The sequence below is a fragment of the Lipotes vexillifer genome, unplaced genomic scaffold (genome assembly GCF_000442215.2).
Source record: "Lipotes vexillifer unplaced genomic scaffold, Lipotes_vexillifer_v1.1 scaffold460, whole genome shotgun sequence".
Classification (NCBI taxonomy): Eukaryota; Metazoa; Chordata; class Mammalia; order Artiodactyla; family Lipotidae; genus Lipotes; species Lipotes vexillifer.
This window is the reverse complement of record NW_006780282.1, coordinates 633,827-653,341: the sequence shown is the minus strand read 5'-3', so window position 1 is coordinate 653,341 and position 19,515 is coordinate 633,827.

Sequence of the window (19,515 nt, the reverse complement as noted above, 5' to 3'; positions counted from 1 at the left end):
TCCTTTCTTTCCTTGTCTGTGTGTAGTCCAAAGGTTGCCCTGGAGATCATCTCCTCTCCAACCACCAAAAGGTGAAAAGAATACAAAGAATATTACACCTAGGAAGTTTTTATGTGCCATATCTGGAAGTAATGCTCAACACTCTTGCCCATATTCCACTGGCCATAACTCACATGGCACACCTAATGCAAGAGAGGGTGGCAACTGTAGTCTGACTGTGTGCCTAAGAGGAAGAGGAAATGGGTTTGGTGAATAGCTAGTCAATTTCTGTCACAGCAATGCTCAGGTTTATTTTAGGCTAAGCATAGATTGCCAAACTTTTAAAATCTACACAATCAAAAGAGCTCACCTTTGCATAAAGTTATTTATACTTGTCAACATGGTTTTACATTCAATATTGCAGGTGATCCTCACAATCATCCTGTATGAGTGAACTAATCCTCTACTCGCCTCCTCATTTCTGAGCTATGATGCGAATTTAGGCACGTGACCTCTACAGTCAGAGATATTTGGTTTCAAATCCCACTGCAACCACTTACTAACAATGGGTGAATTATATTACTTCTCTGAATCTATCATTTCCTCTGTAAAATGATTATAATAGAAATAATGTCTAATACTGAACAATTATCATGTGTCAGATACTGATTTTAATGATCTCATTTAATCCTAAAAACAATTCAATGAGAAATTTCTGTCATTGTCCCCATTCTAAGGATGAGGAAACCAAGGTACAGAAAAGTTAAGTGCCTTGGGGGTCACAGTAGCTAGGGATTAGTACAGTCAGGATTTTAATCTAGGCCTGTCAGACTCTCAATCTCTGAGGGCCAATGCTCTTAACCACTTTGATATTCTCTTTTTAGTAGAATACATATTTTGCAAGGTTGCAAATGGATCAAAATTTTAAAATAAAGGAAAATATGAATGAATGAATGAGTGAATGAATCCTCATTTGTCTTATAATGTGACCAAGTGGGACTAAACAAATAAAGATATTTGAGCCCTGTCACCTTATCAGAATCTTCATAATTCAAAAAGTAAATAGCCCTGATAGAGAAGTACAAAAATGTTCATGTGTCTTTACGACTTTTACTAGGTAGTTCTACTGTTAGCATAAGTGATTAATAACATAACTAATGAAAGAAGTTTGGTTAGCATTCTTTTTTCTGTCTATCTAACTCCTTTTTCAAGGTACATGGTGACATTTTGTGCTGGTCTTTAAGAAATATTTCAAATACACTAACATTAACTTGTCTTTTTAAAAAGAAACACTCCTTAGCAACTTTATAAATTTGTTATAGAAACACCCATTCAGAGAAAACATGACAGTGCTGCAGTAGCAGTGGTGATTATAAATGATTTGCCTACAAAATGTGACTCTGCAACCTTGAAATGGTGCCACCAGGGTATATTATACATATGGCACTGATGCCCACAAAAAGATTTGTAATTACCAAGCACAAGTTACAGGATATAACTTCTTGCTGTGGGAGAAATAAAAAATCTTGTGTCTCTTAGCTCAAGCATGGCTCATATCACTTTAATGTGTGACAAAGGTACTATATACTCAACTTTACATGTTACCTCTGAATGTCAAACAATGCCCTGGAAATGTCTGGTGGAATATGTGTGCAAACCCCAAACAGGAGGTATATCACTCAGGACCAATGTTTCTAGGTATCATTCCCAGAGAAAAGGCTATTACATTTCCTTGGGGAATGAACTAAACTTTTTAGTTGCAAGAAGCAAAGCTAAGAATAAAAATGCTCCTGGAGAATAAGTCAGGAATAGGCAGCACTTAAGGACTTTGAGTACGTTTAAAGACAAGGCACTGTTTAACAAAAGATAATGAGATGTCCTTATCCTTGATAGTCTGAGGGCAAATGGAAAAGATAACCAGAAATCTTCATAATCTGGGGCCCTAGAACACATATCTGTGGGGAATCATGTCACTGTGTTCTGATATCAATTGAATCTGTGACTAATTCCATAGTGCCTGCCTCATAAAGGTGCCCTGGAGGGATGAAAAAGTTAAGCTTCTCAAACACTTCCTTTACTCTTTCTGGAGAAGCCAAGATGGTTGCTAAACCTCCCAATTTAAGAGACGCTAACTTCCATCTTCAAATGGATCATTATGCACAAATAATCTTTCCTCTTCATCCTCAAATTTCCCCCTCAGTCCACTTTTACATGGTCCTAGGTGTATGGAGTTCTCACCATCAATCTGAATTAAATAGATCAAAGACAGAACTGCACAGATTCTCTCACCTTTACCAGTTCCTCTCTTAAATTTGCATTTCTGAGTTGTCATTTTATAACGCAAGATAGGAAAGATAAAATGTTAACCTTAGAACATAAAATGAGAAAATGAATATAATAAAAAGTTTTCATTCCATCCATTCATGCCACAAATATTTATTATGTGCTTACCGTGGACCCTGAGTACCACTCTTGCTGCTGGGGATGCAGCTAGGAAGTAGAGCATATGCCTCTGGCTTCATGCAGCTCTCAGTCTGCGGGGAGAGAGAGAACAAAATTACAATCTGATGTGCTAAGTGCTTTGAAAGTTCGGGGAAAAGGGGCAGAGATGGATGCAATGGTGGGGGGAAGATCTCGCTGAATAGGTGCATTTTGATATGAACCATCAAAAGGGAAAAGTACTTCAGGATGAGGGATGAACCAATATGAAGATTCTAAGCGGAACGAGCTTGTCACGTTCAAGCAGCAACAAGAAAGTCAGTGTGACTGGAGCTGAGTGAGGTGGGGGATGGGGAGGGTGGTGAAAGATGAGTTGAGAGAGAGCAGAGGTTAGATGGCAGAGTGAATATTAATTATCTTCTTCTATGAAGCTGGTCTTTAGTTTTCTCTGTCTCCTCTTTGTAGAGATCTCTGGTCTTTTTGTGACCACAACCACTGTTTTCTACTTGCTTTATACACCAGGGTAGAAATATCTCAGCCTGAAGAGAAAAGATAAAGCACTAAAAAAAAGATATCCTGAAGCTATAAACCAGAACTATAGAACCATTACTACAGAGTGTCTACCAGAGAGCCAACTAAGGAGTCTTATGGTAAAGAGAGTCATTTTGGGTTTACACTACACTGCTAAATATTTGGAAAATGAACTATTATTCTACTTCTGTATTTGGCACTCAAATATGTATGCTTTAAAATTACTTTAACCTTTCAGACAGAAATAGCCTAATGCCCTTCAAAAGAACTTATATTATCACAAATATGCATTTACAAAGTGTGTTTTCTTCCCACATTCTCTATCAGATTAAGTGAAGTCTTTAAAAGACGACTCATGAAAATGTACATAGTGATGCTAAACCTTCTGCTGCCCTTTCTGATCAGAAAGACAATGCAGCCATATGCCGAACAGGATGGTCTCCAAATGATAGTGCCTCTAAATACATCCAACCCCTTTTCTAGGTGAAGATTAAAATCAGCACAGTGTAACTCTTTTGGTTTCTTATTTTGGAACATACACAGAACTAGTCCATAAATGTACCTCATTTTCATAACTGCATTACCTATAGAAGCATCATAAACATTTTGGGAAATGATTTTTCCTCAAACCTTTAGACTTAATGGACATTTTAGAATAGAAGAAAATTGAAACTTCAAGTTGGGTCCTTACTAAAAGCATCTCCCTTTAATGAAAAAGTACTCTATAAAGCTAATGTTTTTCTATTACCGTGTACAGATCCTTTCCCAATTTTTTAAAACCTAAAACTTCTAGGCTATAACATTGCTATATAGTAAAAAAGGCACCCAACTGGGAGCCTTGCTCTAATCTTGGTACTATCACTTACTGATGTTTAATCTTGGGCAAGACACTAACTGCATCCTATAAAACTGTGAAGATTTGTTCTGCCCTTTTCAAGAGTTGTTGTGACTATATGAATGAATGAATAAATGAATATTTTCCTCTCTGAGATATTTCTAAGAATCCTGGATGACTGGATATGGTTCATTCTTCCTGGTATCTGTTTGTGCTTGAACCATTCTCTTTATGCTTAGCTGTTCATACCCATTCCACTGCCCGAAACATGCTTGCCTGCAGCTCACTCTTCAGGTCAGCTATCCTGAACTGCAACACTTTTCTTTAGTTCTTAACAGCAATTGGCACAGTCTATCATATAATAGTTGCTAATAAAGAAATGGAATCCAAATATATCAATGATTCAATAATTCCCCTTTACAGTGTAACATTTGCTAATTAGAAGAAAGATGATGTATTTTTATAGATCTATTAGCTGAATTATCCTAATCACCTTTTCTCTTCATTCATCTATCTACTGCTGATGAATAGGACTGTCTGAAATGATAGAAATGTTCTATATCTGTGCTAATACCGCAGTCACTAGCTTCATGTGGTTACTGAGCACCTAAAACTGGTGCTGGTGCAACTGAGGAACTAAATTTCTAATTTTATTTAATTTTAATTAATTAAAAATTAAGTAGCTACATGGCTAGTGATTCTTGTATTAAATAGCGCAGAGCTATACGAAAGTCACAAAAATATTTTTAGGGGCAAAGCAAAGTTTTCATGGCCACTTGGATACTTAAAACCGTTTAGACACGGAACCTGCCTGCTTATGTACATTGTGAAATTGGTTTCAGGTTAAACTCTTTATCTATAGCCATCAATTCCCTTTTTAAATAATCTACACAGAGCAGACCAACACACCTGTTTATTGGTTTCAAGTACTTTTCCATTGGGGGTTAGCAAAGAAAAATGTACCAGAGATGAGATGTTTTTCTGTAGCTAAAGCTTCCATTTTCAGGGAAGACATTTTGAGCATCTTAATGATCACTGATTTTCAGATATGACTTCAAAAAATACTTTGAGATGAATTTTTAGATATAGCCACAAGTGAAAAGAAGTTAAATGATTTTCCAGTGATGCCACAGGGGCGTTGGTCTTCTGGAACTAAGGAAGAAATATTTGAGCCTGGTAGTCAAAGAGTATTTTCAAGAGAATTCCATTTTTGTCTTCTTTAGGAGAAAGTCACACATGGAGAGCATTTGAATGTAAGTCTTTGTTACTACATCTTTTCCCCAAAAACAGAGTCAAAATTTAAAAGCTGTGGTCTTTTTAGCAAAACCTGCTTCAGAATATAAAAACGCCATGAATGAAAAAAGAAACAAAGGTGGATTAAATACCCTGAGGCCCAGCAAGATACTTAAAAGATGATAAGAAAACATTGGTTTGACAAGAGCAAACACAATAAATTTAGGATCAGCTATATAAAGTATGACCATATTAAAATTCTCCAAACCTAGACATTTTGACAATGAGAAGTGGCACTCTAAGTAATTACACTGGGAATATAGGTGGAAATTGGAACTATTTTGAGTAAACACAGATGTATGTTCACCCTAACTTTTTGGAAGAATGTGTTTTAGATCGATATTAATTGTTTGACGGTAGTATGACAGTCCTGCTCTGTAGGACATATCCTTGTTCCCTTAAAAAAACTCATTATTTCATCTCACACCGGTCAGAATGGCCATCATCAAAAAATCTAGAAACAATAAATGCTGGAGAGGGTGTGGAGAAAAGGGAACCCTCTTGCACTGTTGGTGGGAATATAAATTGATACAGCCACTATGGAGAACAGTATGGAGGCTACTTAAAAACCCAAAAATAAAACTACCATATGACCCAGCAATCCCATTACTGGGCATATACCCTGAGAAAACCATAATTCAAAAAGAGTCATGTACCAAAATGTTCATTGCAGCTCTATTTACAATAGCCAGGACGTGGAAGCAATCTAAATGTCCATCAACAGATGAATGCATAAAGAAGATGTGGCACATATATACAATGGAATATTACTCAGCCATAAAAAAGAAACGAAATTGAGTTATTTGTAGTGAGGTGGATGGATCTAGAGTCTGTCATACAGAGTGAAGTAAGTCAGAAAGAGAAAAACAAATACCATATGCTAACACATATATATGGAATCTAAAAAAAAAAAATTGGTTATGAAGAACCTAGGGGCGAGACGGGAATAAAGACACAGACCTACTAGAGAATGGACTTGAAGATACGGGGAGGGGGAAGGGTATGCTGTGACAAAGTGAGAGAGTGGCATGGACATATATACACTACCAAACGTAAAATAAATACCTAGTGGGAAGCAGCAGTATAGCACAGGGAGATCAGCTCGGTGCTTTGTGACCACCTAGAGGGGTGGGATAGGGAGGGTGGGAGGGAGGGAGACGCAAGAGGGAAGACACATGGGGACATATGTTTGTGTATAACTGATTCACTTTGTTATAAAGTAGAAACTAACACACCATTGTAAAGCAATTATACTCCAGTAAAGGTGTTATTAAAAAAAAAAAAAAAAAAAGCTCATTACTTTCTGAACTACCAGGAATTGAGTTTTTAAATCGGTAACAGTTTTGAAAGTTCCACTATGTAGCTGTCTTTTTTTTTGCAGTACGCGGGCCTCTCACTGTTGTGGCCTCTCCCGTTGCGGAGCACAGGCTCCGCGGCCATGGCTTACGGGCCTAGCCGCTCTGTGGCATGTGAGATTTTCCCAGACGGGGGCACGAACCCCTGTCCCCTGAATCGGCAGGCGGACTCTCAACCACTGCGCCACCAGGGAAGCCCTATGCAGCTGTCTTTTGAGGAATGTCCTTCATAACCCTAAAGCTCTGTGTCCAAGTTAGTGATGGAGTCTTCTGATATTATAATACCTGAAACACATCCTCTAGGACAGGACAGGGCTACATGGAATATTTAGATTAAGCGTTGGTAAACTTTTCTGTAGCGGGCCAGATAGTAAATATTTCACATTTGGTGGTATATGGTCTCTTGTGAAACTACCCAACTCTAGTTGTTATATGAAAGCAGCCATAGGCAACACATAAATGAATGGATATGGCAGTGTTCCAATAAAAACAGGTGGGGGGCTGATTGACCTAGATATACTCTAGCATAAGAGACATAAAAGTCAGTCCACATTAAGGTTCCCTATATTGCCATAGGGCTTCCCCTCACACATTTGCAAGTCCCTTCCTCCCTCCCTTCGTTCCTTCATTCCTTTGTTCCTTCCTTCCTTTGTTTTTTTCTTTCTCCCTCCCTTCTTTTATTCTTTCCTTCCTCCTTCCTTCCTTCTATCTTTCCTTTACTTCTTCATTCATTAAGAAAACATTTAATGAGAACAAACTCCACACCAGGCGTTAGGATTTCAGAGACAAATAAGATACGATTCTTACTAATTTTTTTTGATAAATTTCTGACATGCTGGGCAAAGGTATGTGATATGGCTTAGTGTTGGAGAAATTGCAGCCCAAGGTTATAGGACAGCTGAAACAAAGACAGCACTTGACCTCATTGACCTGACTCAGTCCACTGCACCATCCTTCACTGCTGCAGCCTGGCATATGTTCGGATGATCAAGAAAAACAGTAGACCAACATCAATCCATTTTTAGAAGCCTCTTTTGTAATTTACATTCTATACATAGTAGCGTTTCCTCAGTCTCCCAAAGATGATTTTTGTTTTTAGTAACACTAACATAAAATAAATGTTTTATATGGTATTACATTTTTATCAGAAACCACTATAATTATGTAAAACAATATAATGGCAAAGTAATTAGCACTTCCAACATTTTTATGAGATTCAATTAAATATTCTGCTCTAAGTATACACTAATTAGTAAGAACATGTATGCAAAAGTGCTTTGTCACTCTGCCATTCTATGCTTTTTTTCCTAAATGATATTTAGCTTAGACCTGCATATTTTCCTTAGATCTAATTCCTAAAAATAAAACAAATTATATTTTGATGTAAAGTTGAGATTGATCTTTGTAGAAATGATTTAACTTCTGCTTTGCAGTGGTATTAAGCATGCTCAGATCACCTGGCCCTCATCCTGTGATTTATCTCATTTAGCATATGAAATGTACTTAAAGTAGCTTCAACATGTTAAGACAGAGATAGAGCATCTCTGGCTCACTTCATTTCATTAAACTTGAACATAATTTCTTAAAGAAATCTAATATAACATCTAGGTCAGGGTACCTTCTTCTAAGTTTTCAAGGTATATTACATCACATACCTCAAAGAATATTACATCATTGTCCTGGCATTCATGGAAATACCTGTTATACAGGACAGAAAATATTTGTTCAACTTACCCTTACCATGAAATTAATTAGGGTATTATACAGAATAAAATGCCAGACTTTGCATTAATGTCTTCCATAATTCTCATTTGATCTTCATTAAAACCATGTGAATGAGTATGGGGAAATAAAACTTCCTTGGATTTCTCAGTGATCTTGTAAAAAAAACAAAAGCAAAAACAAAAAGCTAGCTTTCTGAGACTTCTTTCCATTTAAAAGCAGAGAAAAATTACTTTTCCTCATCCCTCACCTATGGAATGTCCAGCTACTCATGTAGGACAATGGACCTGACTCTTATTGCATTGCTCCAGAGTAAAGACTAAGGAAAGAAGGGATGATGCACTTGTTATTTACTGTGAAATAACAAGAAATCTGTCTCTGACCCAGAATACCTCATGTGTAAATTCAGGATAAAATTAATATGAATGAATATGAAAAACCCAACAGTGAGATAAATCCTTTATACAGTTGAGAATTCGGACACTTACTAACATATAAGGAAGTCTAAGTTAACAGATCAAGTATGGAAACTGATATCCCTTCTGTCTTAATCCATTTGGGCTGTTATAACACAATACCAGAGGCTGCATGGCTTATAAACAACAGAATTTTATTTCTCACAATTCTGGAGGCTGGGAAGTCCAAAATCAAAATCCTGGCAGAGTCAATGTCTAGTAAGAACCTACTTCTTCATCGGTGGCCGTCTTCTCACAGTAACCTCACAGAGTGGAAAGGCCAAGGGAGCTTTCACTGGTGGCTTTTATAAGGCCACTAATTTCATTCACAAGGGCTCCACACTCATGATCTCATCACCTCTAAATGGCCCACCTCCTAATACGATCACTTTGGGGGTTAGGTTTCAACATATGAATTCTAGGGGACACAAACATGCAGAACATAGCACCTCACATCACTGAGACTGAAGTTTCCTTGCTCCTGGTTGTTGAAGTGATAGGAAGATTCCTGGACCACCTTCCTCTTGGCTCCAGTTGCCTGCCCTTGTCTCAAGGCTTAAGCCTCCTCCCGCCTCACTGCCCCATCTCCCCTACCTTTTTCTCCAGCACTTTTGGGCCCTATTGGCTGTTTTTTGGTCTCATGCACACTTGCATCTGTATCCTTTCTGCATTACTCGGGTAATCATGCCCTTGGTGTGGATAAAATGTCCCCACTAAGTTTCCCACCTCTCGGCGTTGCCACACTTTCCTCCCTCTTGCAGATGATAATCATTCACTCATTCATTCTTCATTCAACACATGCCTTGGCTAGTTTTGTTTCTGCTTGCTTGCGTCTTCTTTTTTTTTTTCCTTAAAGAGCCTCTCCTACCTCTCTGCATATTCCCTTCTTTATGGTACAGGTTCTTAACATTTTATCCACAAATTGAAATCCAAAATTTCCTGAAAACTGAGATTTCTTTATTGATTGGTTGGTTGGTTGGTTGTTTTTACCTGTTTGCTAGCAAATCTCTCCTGATCTGAATTTATTTAAGGACGAAAACTGGCCTGAACTGACAAAAGGCTATTTAGAGAATACTGTATTTCTCCAACTGTAGGCAGATTGGATAGAGGGCCTCGGGAGAAAGAGAACCAGACATAGCTTTCTTAACATAAGAGGAGTCGTTTTAGGCCTAAACTACTGCGTGACCTAAGCTTGGCCACAGTGCTTGCCCGTGCAGAAGAATAGGTCTCAGTAGTTAATAATTTTAAGGGAACAAAAGATTGTAAGAACAAATAGCTAAATTACCAGGCCAGGGAAATAACTGTATCAGAGAAAATAAATCAGTTGTAAAGACTCCCAGTTCTGTTTCAAAGGTAAAGATTAGCCTGAAGCATATTCTTGAACTATTTGCAGGATCCAAACTCCCTCAAGCACTCAACCACCAGACTAACTAAAACCTAAGGAATGAAGATATAGACATTTGCTGACCCTCAAGACTTCAATCAATTAGAGCCTTGATTCAGTCAACCTTTGCCCCAATTCTATACTGAATTCTCCTTGGCTCAGCCCCTTCATGAATATGCATGCACCCTTAGCTTAAGACTTCCCCAATTTTGCTGTTTGGGAAGACACTGCTTTGGGAAATATCCCCAGTGTTCTCCTTACTTGTTGCAAGTAATAAAAACACTTCCTTCTCCCACTCTTTGGCTTGGTTGTGTCTTTTGGCTTGACACCCACCAAGAGGCTAACCCAGTTTTCAGGTAACACAACCTGATGTGTATATTTGTACACTTCACGGCAGCCCCTTAATATGCTTACTTTAGAGTGCTGCCTCTGATCCCCTGGACTTGAGAAGGGGATTCTGCAATCTATACTATTATCTCCATATTTATCATTCAAAAATGTTAGAAATAGTTTGGGTTTCCAAAACACAGCTGGCCCAAGGGGTTCAGAGAAGGGATTGGGCACTGCACTCCCTGACACCACCCCTTCCAAGGAGATGAGCTGTGTCTCAGAGCTGTTTTCTAATTGTGTTATGCCTACTCAACTGAGCATGAAACGCTGTTAGGCCTTCTTACCCCCATGTTAAAATTAAATTCAATTTTCTGCTTTCTGAGGAGAGCTCTGGAGTGAAGATAAAGATCTAAATACTTTATAAAAGGGTCTCTCCATTCAGTGGCAGAGAAACAGTGCTTTCTGAAGGGAGGGAAGACATCTTGGAATTAAATTCTGGATGGTGATGCTGATGCTGACTGCAGACTAGGGATCTGTTTGAACCTCAGTCCTCCATTCTAGGAGAAATCCAATACCACCCCTGAAATTCCTCTTAGGTTTTTAGATGTTAAGACATGTTAAGTCCAGTGGTAAACTGGGGAGAAAATGCTGCATCTAAAGGTATTCAAATCCGATTAAAAAGAGTAAACAGCCTTCTGATGACAAATTGGCAAATGAGCCACCACTTTGTGAGCTGCCTAAAGGGACTACTGGTGACAGTTGATAATTGTTTTTTTCTCTATGTCGCTATGGATGGTAGATATTGACCTTGTTCCTTCATGATCTTCCTTCTTTCATTGACTCACCTGTCTTGCTTTCCTTTGATATATATCTCTTTCTCTTTCTCAATGCCCCATCCTCACTCATTTGTTCTCTTGTATCCCCCTAGCATTCCACTATCTTGTCTCATATGCCTCTCTTTACTCCACGTCTCTCTCTGTGCCCCTGGCTGTTTGCACATCCTCATCCTGATCTCGTGTGGCCATGGCCTGCAGCAGCTTGAAGTAGGATTTCAGTCCCCATCCAGAGATTCAAGTCAGGCCACGGCAGTGAGAGCGCTGAATCCTAGCCACTAGACCAGGTGGCCAGTGACAAGGCCCTGGCCTGTATAGCTCTGCAGAAAATGAATTTCCACAAAGAAACAGAAAATAGTGAAACAAGTGTTTATTAGGAGGAAAAAGAGTACACGTGGATAGACACACCGGCGGGTTCAGTGAGAGACGCGCCCTTGTGGTAGTTTGACACTTCTATTGGGCATTTCTTCTGGGTCTCCTTTGGCCAATCATCTTGCTTTGCTTGGTTCTGAGTCCGTATTTGGTATATCTCAGGGTCCTCCCATGTGTGCGTGCTCATCTCTTAGCCAAGATGGATTCTAGAGAAGAGGCCTATGGGTAGGTTGACATCACTCCCTTTTTGACCTCCAAGGAGTTTTTCTGCACATGTATAATTGGGACCTCGAGAATGAGAATTATGTGGTCTCTTACCTCCTCCTCTTCATCTGGGAGTATCTGTCCACAGGGGTCAAACTCCTGCTGTTCAACCTGGGGCCCATCTATCTCCTGCCTCAATCCTGACAATAATGAACACAGTAAGCTCATTTATAAGTTTATTTATTGAATAATAATTGTTAAAAAAACAAAATTTAAATTGTGAAAAAGACCAAAATTCAACTGAGAAAATTTGAAGATCTAATTGACTCTACTGAACAATTCATGAATTGGGTGGTATCCCATCTAATAAATAGGAGAGCACTCCAAGAGATTGTACAAAATGGAAGGTTTTTTTCAACAGGCAGAGGAGGGTGATGCAAGAAGATAGCAGCAGAATAAAAGAATGGATTGTTTCAAGTCAGGCCTTCTTTTGGAGTAAGGAAAGGCAGGGGTCTTTATCATGCAGATGATCTCATTAGTGTTGATCAGGAAATTTCAGATTGACTGTTTAAAGGTCACATCCCTGGGAGAGGCGGAAACAGTAATTAAGTCATGTTTTGCTGTCACGGGGGGAAAATGACTCCATTTGGGGCTTTTTTTTTTCCTTAACAATAATATATAATTCTGATTGTAATTTAACATGAAACTGAATGGAAAGATTTGTTTTCCTCAAAAAATTTTGTCCTTCATCTACTCCTCCACCTCTATTAAATACAATCTGAATTTGAGTATGGCTTTTGAGTACATTTTTTTTTTCTATTGGTCACTCATTCTTAACTTACAGAAATTACTGGTTTCTCTTATTTAACTCATACTAAAACCATTTGTTTTTAAGAGAAGCAACTGTCCTGTTCTAAAGAGTTAACTATAATTCACAGTTAATGGTCTTTCTTTTTTTTATTTTTAACATAATAAAGAACATAATTGAAATGTCCTTGGGAAATCATATACATTAATTTTTTCTGGCCAGGAATCTCCCTAAAGCAAAATTCCAGCACAGTCAAATTTACTTTCATATACTTGTTCAGCAATCTAGAGAATTTCGTTCAGAGAATGAGCAAATATTGACTGCCCACCATGGGAGATAATTAGGAAAAGGGTGGAACTGGGATTTGGGAGAAGAAAATGGGGCTTTAGCATGTGATTAAGCAGGAATAGAGGTCTTTGCAGCAGTTTTCAAAGAGAAAAAGGAGGCAGAGAGGGCGTAACTTGGGTCTTAGAACCTTCTTCCTGGGTGTTGGGAAGAGCAGAAGACTTGAGTCCTACAAAAGTTGCTGGTGGAGCCAAGTCTAAGAATTCTGCTTCATTCTAGGATCCTCTGGTGAAAAACTTGTGTTCAGGAATTTTAAACATACCCCATTTTCTGCTAGAACATATGTGCTAAATAAGAGAACACAAGCATGTTATCTGAAGCATGCAAGTTATTCTGTAGCCATGCAGTAAGGTTGGACAAAGAAGTTGGGAGACAGAAGTTAATAACTCTGATTTATAAAATTAGAAAGAGATTGATGTCTTGGAGGGAAGAAGAGACTAGAGGAGAGGTGGGGTGGAAGAAAATGCCTCTCACAAGGCATAGTTTTGTTGACTGAAATAAAAAACGCACAATGTGGGAGCTGTGAGTTTCACTTTTATCCTGGAACGTTATTGAGGACTATAGCCCAGGAGGAGGCAGCTTCTCCCATAGCTCTGAGGAACTGCTCCTAGGAGAGGCCCCTATATCTATATTGGCTAAGAAGTACGTGCAATCAAGCATATATCTCAATAGAAGTTTACTGTAAGTCAGAAGAAACAGATTTCTCAGTTAATGACTTTAGTGTTTTTCTAAGTATAGGAAGATGCAAGAATTTGGGTTCATAAATCACTTTTTTTCCTAAAATATAACTATCTGAGGGCCTGTTTTGCCTGTTTTGCCAAAGCACAGAGTGCTTCATTGTGTCCTTTGTCCTGAATTCCTTTCAGGTGTACTGTAGGTCAGGGACTGCAGTGCCTAACGACTTAATCCTTGTAGAACTGGATGGTAGGCAACATTCTTTGTTTAACAGTTTCTAAAACAAAGCACAATTGATTTCAAGCATTTCTTTGATAATGAATAAAAAGAAGAGCACGAGCAAAGGATGATATGAAAACAGCATCTCAGGACCAATTATTACTATTTAAGTTATGTAAAAGTTACTGATAACCTCTTTATTTGCTGTGTGTGGAGGTCGTTATTGTCTTAGTTTTAGCAAATGTTTAAAATATTTTGATTCCCTTTCATGACCTTAGTTATTCTAACATTAATTATCCCACTAAGGTTTTTAGTTCCTCAACGTAAAGTTCTCTTGCTACAGGGGATTTCAGAAATGTAGTCTTTACAATTGTTGTTGGTTCTGGAAGGAATACTGGACATTTGATTTAAGGAATTTAGGAGTACTTTATCAGTGTAGGATTCCTAAGAAGCAGTTACCCAAGTTTTGTTTAATTGCCCCAAGTTATGGAAAATTCACTGACATATAGACAGCCCGTTAATTTTCAGATAGGGATATTTGTTTGAAAATTTCCCTTACAGCAGTCCAAAATTTTCTTCTTGGCAATTTCTTCTGCCCTCTGAAGTAATAAAATAAAATGTGTCCTTTCCTAAGAGATGACGGCAACTTTTATGCTTGTGGTGCAGTTTCCTTCTTTTACTAGCAGGTTTCCTGTGCGTTCCTTCACAACACGCTATTTTTCATGACCAATATAATATTTTTATTACTGTAATACCATTATATCCAATATTGTTGCAGGAAGGGGGACCCCTTCCGGGGCCCGAGAGTGGGCTCTCGTCTAACACTTAGAAATGAATTGTCTGAGGAGATACATGTTCTCACAAAGCAAGAGACTTTATGGGATAGGGGTGCCCGGCGGTGGGGGTGGAGAGCAGCAGGGTAAGGGAACCCAGGAGAACATTCTGCCACGTGGCTCGCAGTCTTGGGTTTTATGGTAGTGAGGTTAGTTTCTGGCCAGTCATACTGCTTGGCCCATAGTCTGACTCAGGGTCCTTCCTGGTGGCACGCATCTCTCAGCCAACATGGACTCCAGTGAGAAGGACTCTGGGAGGCTGGTCATCTCCTCCCTCTTTTGGCCCCTCCCAAATTCTCCTGGGAATTAGTTTTTGGAGGCAGCACCATGTTCCTATCAGGACCTCATGGAGTGAGACAACTCAGGCAAGCGGACCTGGCCAAGGTGGGTAATTTCGGTCAACAGTTCCCTATCAATACAGTTCAGCGGCTTCATTTAATCTTCTTTCTTTAATTTCTCTCTCTGATCCCTCTTCCTTCCCCTGCCCTGGCTCCAATACTTGTCATTCATTCTCCCAGCCTTTCTGGAACTCCTAGGACTCCCACCTTTGTCCCTGATTATACCTCCTCTCCTGCAAACTAACAAATGAGAGCCTAGGCCTGAGTCTAACAGATGGCTCCTCTGAGGCAGGTGGACGAGCAGGAGTCAGGCCTAGGACAGGCCACCTCTGGGTCAGGGAGAGAAATTAGAACTGTTGTAACTCAGAACCACCAGCTTGAGCAGAGGAGAGCCCCAGAGGCAGTGCCTCTAAAAGATCCCTTAAGGGAGCTGAACAGGGTAGGAAGGTGCTGGAATCCCACCGGACCAGCCACATCTGAGCCTGCAGCTCTGAGGCCCCTGGGAGCCTGGTGTTGAAGTCAGAGGAGCCTGGGAGCCAGAGGGATATCTGACAGGGTTTATACATTTCATATTTGAAATGCTTTAAGAACATGGATTCCCTGATTTTTACAAAAACGTAGATCAGTGTCTTGGGAAATAACACAAACTGCAGGAATGAGAGCTGCTTCCTTTCCTTTTGTAGTCACTCCACTCCAACAGAGCCTTCCTGCCTGCAGCCTTCATTCGTTCATCAGTTTCGTCCTCTGTTCCTAAATAACAGGATTTCAGTCCCATTTCCTGGCTACCTTGTTTTAATGTATAACACATTTATGTGACTAATTTTGGTATTGACCTAATAGCTATTAGGTATTCATTCAATGAAGACTTAGTGAAAGAAGACAGTCAGGCACTGGGCTTATTGCTGGGGATTCAACACTGAATGAGAGAGAGGGTCAAGATAGGGTGGTTAAGGGTCAGGATGATGGTTAAGCCTGTGGGCTCTGGAGTGAGGCTGACTACATTCAAGCCTAGCCCTTCCACTTTCTAGCTCTTCTAGCTTTTATGTACTGTTTCTGTGCCTCAATTTTCTCATCTATCAAAAGGTGATAATAATAGTAATTATTAATTAAAAATCTTATAGGGTTATTATGAGTATTAAATGTCATAGTCATACATGTAAACCACTTAGAACAGCACTTGGCAGCCACTAAATATTTAATAACTGGCATATGTTAGTATGTTAAATGGGTCCTGCCCTCAAATTCTTTATAATTTAGTAAATAGAACAAGAATTCCAGACAGTGATAAACTGATTGGAAACTTTGGCTAAGGTCATTTGGTCAAGTAAGGATCTACCAACAGCTATTTCTCAGTCATTATTTTTTATTTCTCCATGTAGTCCATGAAGATATCTCAAGATTGGCCAATGACATTCAGATGCCATTGCTTAGTACATTATGATTACTGACAATATGTGTGGAAAATAAAGCTGTGCAATACCTTTGAAAAGGTGTGTATCGGCTGTCAAAGAGCCTGCTATTAATTTTCTGTGAAAAGTTGGACAATATCTTAGTTGGCTTGGACTGCTATAACAAAATACCATAGACTATGTGGCTTCAAAGACGGACATTTATTTCTCACAGTTCTGGAGGTTGAGAAGACCAAGATCAAGGTGCTGGTAGATTTGGTTCCTGGTAAGGACTAATTTCCTGGCTTGTATACAGCTATCTTCTCACTGTGTCCTTACATGACATTTTCTCAGTGCACATGTATGGAGAGAGAGATATCTCTCTGTCTTCTTCTTATTATTAGGGCAAGAATTTCATCATGAGGGCCCCACCTTCATGATCTAATCTAAATCTAATTATCTCCCAAATGTTCTATCTCTAAATACTATCACAGTAGAAGTTATGGCTCCAAAAAACAAATTTTGGTGGGGACACAAACATTCGGCTCATAACAGGCAAGTTACAAAACTTACCAACAGGGCTTCCCTGGTGGCACAGTGGTTGAGAGTCCGCCTGCTGATGCAGGGGATACGGGTTCGTGCCCTGGTCCGGGAAGATCCCACATGCCGTGGAGCAGCTGGGCCCGTGAGCCATGGCCACTGAGCCTGTGCGTCCGGAGCCTGTGCTCCACAACGGGAGAGGGCACAACAGTGAGAGGCCTGCGTACCACAAAAAAAAAAACTTACCAACAACTCAAATTCTTCATCTGCAGAGTGAAGACCAACAATACCAATAATACTTAATAGGATTGTTGTGCGTTTGCAATGAGATACTCTATCTCAGTATCTCAGAGGTTCTTTTGAGTCAATAACCTATGTGCATAATAAATTTCCAAGAATACATCCTGGAGGTAGAAACATGTATTCTATATTCTATTAATTTGCTACCTCTTGGTGGGATTACACATTGGTGTCATCTTGTTGGACATGCACCAAATTTAACATGCTAGCGATCAGAGCAGAAAACCAGAAAGAAAACAAATCCTTGATAACATCATTACATTGCTGAATTAACTGATCCCTGAACTCCCCCCATATTTCTTGTTATGTAAGATAATAAATTTTGTTTTAGGTTTTCCATTACTTGCAGCCTGAAACTCTCTAGTTTATAAAAAGGCTTTGCTATAATAAAAGACAAGTTAAATTCAAAGTGAAGAGAAATAGTAATAAACATGATGGCATTGTGGCTATACTTCCAGTGTGTGATTTAAAGGAATATTTCTGGAGTACCTCAAGTTGTTCCAGGTATCCAGGCACCCTCTCACTCTCCATCCTCACAAGCACCTTCTGATATGGGTATTTAACATACAGGGAAACTGGGTGGTGAAGAGATTGAATAACTTGACCAAAACAACACAGCTTGGAAGTAAAGGAACTGGGAATCCAAGACTGCCTGACTGAGCCTGCCCTTCTCTCACACACTATTTTTCTTCCAAATAACGTAAAGATTTTCTTGGTGGCTATAAAAAGGCCAAAATGTTAATGCAAACATGTATTTCCACAGACCAATATTTCAACAAAGACCAAACAAGTGTCTGAATGTTATTCAGTCTCTAATAATAGTCTGTATCTGGCATACTCTTGTCTTCTAGAACAGGGGTCCCCAACCCCTAGGGGCCGAGAACAGGTACCGGTCCACAGCTTGTTAGGAACCAGGCCACACAGCAGGAGGTAAGCAGGGTGGGGGCAGCGAGTAAGTGAAGATTCATCTGCAGCTCCCCATTGCTTGCATTATCACCCCTGAACCATCCCCTCTCACACCCCATCCATGGAAAAACTGTCTTCCATGAAACTGGTCCCTGGTGCCAAAAATGCTGGGGAACGCTGCTCTAGAAGTCTTCAGTAAAAGTGGAAATGTTCCACATATGTCAGTTCCACAACATCCTACCTATGTGCCCAAGGCTGTCTGCTGCTCACAAACACTCTCTTCTCCAGCTGGAGACTCCCATTGGTCTGCAGCACCTGAGGATTATGGTGACTACTGGCAGGAATCTTTGGATGCAACATTGAAGCCACTGAGGCAGCCCAAGTATTTTTTTTTTAAGCAGAGATCTTCTTAGAAGCCCATGTGATTTAAATTTATTTATTTATGGCTGTGTTGGGTCTTCGTTTCTGTGCGAGGGCTTTCTCTAGCTGCGGCAAGCGGGGGCCACTCTTCATCGCGGTGTGCGGGCCTCTCACTATCGAGGCCTCTCTTGCTGCGGAGTGCAGGCTCAGTAGTTGTGGCTCACGGGCCTAGTTGCTCTGCGGCATGTGGGATCCTCCCGGACCGGGGCACGAACCCGTGTCCCCTGCATCGGCAGGTGGACTCTCAACCACTGTGCCACCAGGGAAGCCCGACCCAAGTATTTTTGAGAATATTTCCTTGGCTCCCAATAGTCACAGGATGCCTACTTCAATATTTTAAAAAATGCCTAAGCCTCACAAAGAAAAGGATCCATTTCTTGAAACTACAAAATAAAGCACCAATGAAAGACAATATTTAAGATCAATTAAAATTCTATTTGACAATGTTTGAGCAGTAAGAAATATTGAAATGCCTCTCAGCTTCCATCTACTAAATAGAATTGTGCTCTCAAAAGATGCATACATGGTCATTCTCTAAGGATATTGAAATAATTCTTTGATGCACTTGCAAAAATTGTGTGGAAAGATAATACTGAGGAGATTAAATTTTATGCATCTATCAACTGCAAATTAATAGAATATAGACTACTGAATTAACTCCCAAGGCATAGTAAAGATTTATAATTAGAGCTTCATTTTAATAATGAAGCTCGGAGGTTAGAGAAACTAAAAGTATTAGATCACTTGATTTTGAAATTTAAACAATGAATTTCTGAAACGTTGACAGCCTCGTTTCAATACTGTCCCTTCAGATCATGACTGGCTAGATTGTAATGTTTAAGCAGCATTTTCCTGACTGTACATAAAAATTTGTTTGCTTCTCTTATGTTTCTAATTTGTCATTACTGTGCCAGTCTCACTTTTTAATTTAATATGTAATTTCAAAGCAGAAAATCAACTCTAGTTTTTATATTAATTATGGGAATTACCCAATTTTTTTTCCTCTTTCCC